This window comes from Lepidothrix coronata, unplaced genomic scaffold (genome assembly GCF_001604755.1).
Source record: "Lepidothrix coronata isolate B3197 unplaced genomic scaffold, Lepidothrix_coronata-1.0 Scaffold26, whole genome shotgun sequence".
NCBI lineage: Eukaryota > Metazoa > Chordata > Aves > Passeriformes > Pipridae > Lepidothrix > Lepidothrix coronata.
The window spans coordinates 833,008-839,040 of NW_016690206.1; positions in this window are offsets into that span (position 1 = coordinate 833,008).

Here is a 6,033-nt window from a genome sequence, read left to right on the forward strand (position 1 = left end):
TTTGCCTTGGTTAACACTTTACTAGTGAATTGAAGTAAAAGAAAAAGTCTCTTAAGTAAAGAACAAGCTCATTATTGAGGAAGTGGTTAGGGACAGAAGAGTTCAGATTAATTAGGGAACAAAAGCAGTTGAAAGAACATAGAAATTACAAAATTCAGAAAAGCTGACATAAAATTATGTCTCTGTAGTGCCTTAAAAGTCACCTCCTCCTTTTTTTTTGAAAGAAAGTAACAGTAGTGATAATTTGAAACATGAGTCAAATAGAGTCAATTTATGTGTCTAGTGCAAATGGAGTAATTTGCACTCGACTTTGTAAAAAAAAGCTTTTTTTAGAATTCCCAAAAATCTCCAAAATTGGCCGCTCACATCTGGAAATCTTACAATGGGGATTTAAACCTCTTAATTATTTTTGCAGCAAAAGGAATATAAAACCTTTGTAACTATCTGAATACATTCACCTAAGTTAACAGAAGAAGTGGTAGAGGTGCATAAAATATGCCATATACTTTTTATTATTATGATCATTAGTGTTCCAAGCTTAATGCATACTCCATTATCTAGAAATTCATGGCATTTGCGTTTTAATAGGATTTTATCTGAGTTTGCCAAATTCTTTTTTTTTCTATAATATTCAACAGTTAAAGCAAGATAGTGAATTTCAGAATTCAAATACATTCACTTAAGCAATTCAGATTTCTTACTTCTTATTAGATAAAACATATTCTGACACACCATACCAACAATGCCATGATACTGAAATAGGCAATTGTTTCATCTGTGAACTAATGTTACTAATTTACAGGAAATTCTTGTCATTTATATTATTGATTGAAAATTTGTCCTTTTGAGAATACCCTCTACAGAAATGAAATTTCATATTTTTATTAGTACACTAGCTGCATACAGAGAGTACACAGCTATCACACATTGTCTTAAGCATTTGGTATATTTTTCATTGGACCTCGAGTATGCCATTAAATGCATTCATTAATATCTACTTTGTAAAACTGTGATATAGAGCAACCTTGCATTTTTTAGAGTCAATATTCACATTTCTGTTGAGAAGAAATCTATTTGAAAGAAATTAATGCTTTAAACAGAACTTTGTTATTCTGTACTCTGATCCATTACAAGATATTTCCTTTAACTCTTAAACCAATATTTATTCTTCTATAACTTCTAAATCCACAACAGTCATTCCTGATAATATCAGTAAACTGAGTTACAAAAGAAATCCAAAATCTCCACTTGATACCTCTGGGCAAATTCTGTAATTACAAGAGCTATCTCTGTATATGATTATTCTTTATCTTAAAAATAATCTGTACACTGCTATATCAAAAATATGTTTTATTAATAAAAGAGAGATCTTATCTTAAAAGTATCATCTCCATTTTAATCTGATATCTTCTCTAAAATTATACAGTGGCCCTCATTATAGATATAACTTCATAAAAATGTTGAAGATGGATTTGAATAGGGCCAATATGTCTGTCACAACTGTTAAAAATTTATGGTCTTTCTTATCTAGCTATGGTTTTCATGATAAAGAGGCATCAAGGATCACCTATCAGGTAATTGAAAATTAAGAAATATACAAAAGATAGTTTATTGTTTTCTATGTTTTTTTTTCTACCTATGTTGAGCAAAGGATTTTTCACATTACTCTTACATCAAAACAATGTTTTGACAACAGTTCACATATTTCCTGGTTGGTCCTCCAACATTTTTCCCCTTCCTTAAAGAAGCGCATTAGTTTCTAATGTATGAAATGAAAGCATATATTTGGGTGAATAATTTGAAAGTAAAGCAATATCTTCCTTCTCCAAGTAACTTTCAATCTTGTGTCAGCTTCCCACCTACTTTGGAAATCTCTTTTTTAATCAGATAGAATATTACATAAAGACAGCATCTTTGTCATTCTGTAAAACTAATGATCTTCCTGTAGTCAGTGTTAACACATTAGGAACCTCTAAAATAGTGAACAAAACACAAGTCATGAAAAAATAAAGAAGGGGTAATGCAATACATTTCAGACTGTTCTCTGTGTAACACCTCTAGACTGTTTTCCTAATACATATGCTTCTAGGTTTTCTAGCTCAAACTACTCTTAACATATAGAGAAAAAGTTATAAAAAGCTATAAAATTTTTTTGCAAATAAACTGTACATGGACACAGTTTGTCTATTCTGTTTTTAAAATGCAAGTTATTATAAATTATTTAAGGTTTATATTTTTATACCTTGGCACAGGATGTAGACATTTTCTCTGTTTACTTTCCTCGTTTCATAGTCAGCATGATAGCAATACTACCTCCATTCTAAAGCCCCAATACTTTATAATTGGTATTCAAATCTGTATTATTAGCAGTTACTCAGTACTAACGAAAGTTTTAATATTTTTCTTTTGGGACCTGGACAGAACATGAAAGGGATGCTTTTGAGTTACTGCATAACAGCAAAAGAGATTCCTGATTTTAAAGATAATTATTATTGTTAATCACAATTATTACAGTATCAGAAATTTTAAAAGCAGTGCAACAAGGAGTAGATAAAGCATCTCTTTTATCTAAATATTAGCCTTTGTTGGAGCACACCACAAAATATATCAGGTTATTACCCTTTTTCAAAAGAACATTTGTCTAAAAATCAATTCATTCACCTGATGGAAAATACTAGAAATAGCTTATTTGCAAACATTTTGAATAATAGAATGACCTTTATTCTAAACTGTTCTGAGATAAAATTTGTAAAACTTAAGACTTTTAATAATACTAGGATCCAATAACATTCTATTAATTTTGAAGTGAGTTTTGAATTTTACCCACTCTCTCTAGACAGTTTTCAATGGCAGAACTCCTCATTGGAGAAACCAAAAATAGGAATGAAGAAAAATCATATAGAAAACAAGGCATGTTGGACAAGATCATGGGGGATTTTTGGCAGTCACTTCTAATTGAAATGCTAAATTTTGAAAGTTATTATTGTACTTTTTGACAGCAGTGAGCATCATTAGAACAATCCATAACATTCAACCTGTTACTTTCAGAAAATAATTACTTGAGAAAGCTCAGTTTGACAACACATGCCGCATGGTGTTTTTTGCCAAAGTTTGTTCTTCACAGCACTTAAAAGTGAAGAATAATGCCAGAAAACTCAGAAGTACTTTCTGAAGCTCACAGATAACAGGATTAAAACATCTTCCTTAATACGTATATTTAATAAGAAGTAAGTAGCATGACTGTTCTGAGGAACATTCTATTTGTGCAATAAATATTCTATTTAGGAAACATGTAGTACTTGGATCCTCATTTTTTTTTCAAGTTGTAATATGAAAATCTTATCCATGGGCAAGTCTAAATGTGTTTACTTAAGTTTAAGCCTGAACTTTAAACATGATCTCCCTATATTCCATAATAACATTTTTTACTGTTTAACTTATGATACACAAATTCATTTACGTATATGCTTCTGTTTAATAATGATTCTGAGCTCTGTACCTCAGCACTGATGAGATATGACTTGAAAAGAAACTGACTGTACTGCAATGTCTGACTTTGGGAATTTACCTTATCTGTCTATACTCTCATAGCATTTGCTTTTAAAAATGGCATTGGCAATTTAAAAGCAAATAAAAACATAGACAATGGGATAAACCATATGCAAAGTTTTACAAATGAAAGTTTTCCAGAAATTTAGATGGAAATAGTCAGATTAATAAAAAGCGTTTTCAACCAACAGCCAAAGTACACCACTTAAAAGTAGTTAATGCAGGACAGTCAACTCATTACAATGCTCTATGATACCAGTTCTCCTGTCTCCAGAGTTGCAAAGCCTGATCTTTCAAGGTAGGTTAAGAAAACAATAAGATTCCTTCCAGACTGAAAGAACAGTTGAAAATTACAACTGTGGATTGCTTTGCTTTCCTGGAACCTCATTCAGATTTTATGGTTCCCTTGCTCTCTTAGTTGCTTTCTTTTCCTGTTGATTGAAACTGCAGTTGGTATGTCAAAGAAACAATGCATGAGAACATATGCTGTGTGCATGAACCAAACCTGTGCAGAGCCCCACACCCTACTTCAGCTCCTTGTCACCCCCCTGTGTGTCTGAGGCAGGGGGAACATTGACCTATGCAGACAGCTGTAGTTACAGAGAACAGCTCCAACGTGGCCGAGTGGCAGCTGTGGAAGTCATTCTGAGATGGGGACAGGGGAGCACCACTGAGCAGCATAACACTTGGGAGCCTTCTCTGTGACAACTGGATTTTCAGCTGCCTGACCCATCTTCACACCTACTGCTTGTGAAACAAAAAGCCTTTCTGTTTAAATGTTATCAATAAAAAAAAGATTTCTTTCTGGACTCGAGTTTCTTCTTGCCACCTTTTTCACCACTTCATAAGCATGGTTTCTTTTCACTCTTGTATGTTTTTCCCTTTTCTCTTTGAGGCGTGCAATCAAAGTAACAGGTCTGTATTTTCTTTTGCAGGGACAAGGAAAGCCTCAGTCTCTAACTGTGCACACTCCCTTAAGATTTGTGACCCACAGGTTCAGAACACAGATTTAAATCTTGATCTTTCTATAATAAGAAAGTACCCTGAAAATAAGACAGTCAATACTACAGTTATACTGGGGGGGGGGGTATTTTGTATTGCAGGGACAAGGAAAGCCTCAGTCTCTAACTGTGCACACTCCCTTAAGATTTGTGACCCACAGGTTCAGAACACAGATTTAAATCTTGATCTTTCTATAATAAGAAAGTACCCTGAAAATAAGACAGTCAATACTACAGTTATACTGGGGGGGGGGTTATTTGTATTTGTTTTTTCTTGTGGTTTTTCTCAACGGCAAGAGAAATTGACTGCTTACAATTGATAGTCACTTAGGTTTATAAACTCACACAGTGTTGCCAAGATACATTTATTCAACTATAATTTTACTTTTCTGTTTCTAAGAGCAGTCTTTCCAGAGGCATAGATCTAGAAGTTGTAGGTCAACGGAAAGCATGATTTATCTTTATTTTTTGAAAGGGCATATATGCTGAATAATTAAATACAAAACTGATTAAAGTCAAATTCCTACAGTTACATGCAGAAATCCAACACATGAGCAAAATGAGATGCAGTGTTTACAGTTAATAAAATTTGATTATCATTGTTTGTAGAAAGAAAAGAATATCCTACCAGAAATTAAATGCATGCCAGAAAGCACGCCTTTGAATTCTAAATACAACTCACTTAGTAAGAATTTCAGTAGGTGTAGTGCAGCTAATAATTGATCAGATTTTTTAGGAAAATTTGCCTGAAGGACTAGAAATATAATCCTTTTATATTCCTTAGATATTTCTTATATATTCCTTATATACTTCCTTCTGTGCTATTCAAATAGTAAATTTAAGGTGTCTTGACAGCAACTCTAAAGGCTTGAATTTTGCAAATACTCTGATATCTGATAAAAGTTCAGAAATTGTTAAAGAGAAAACAAAGCTTTCTCTTGAGTTTACCTGATTCTTTCAATCTTTATCTATCCCATGGGAAAGCTAAGAATATGCAGAAGAGCTAAGGTTTACCAACAAAACCATTAAGAATCATGTGTATGATTTCTCCTCTGTTTGATTCCTATGCTTTGATATAAAGAGATGATGCACATAATTTGGGCTGTACACATATCTATGAGAATCAGATTTTTTGAATTCTTTTTCTACTTATTTTTGGAGATATCCTTATGTGAACTTAAGCTTTTAAAAGAGATATGTTTCTACCAATACTTCTCTCTAAAGATGATAACATTTCAGTCTCATTATAAAATACTACCATAGCAATTTACCACATTTAATGGTCTTTATGATCAGCAAGAGGGGATGAATGATGCAGTATTGACTTGGTCTTTTTGAATGATCTCAGCAGAGTCAAAAGTTCACAGAAGCATCTAGCAATCTTTACAAAATCAAGCACCTATCAGTAAGCAGTAATATATTTAGCCAGTACACATGCATTTTTATGGTAATGAAAATTAAAATATTTACCTTGAAGACTATT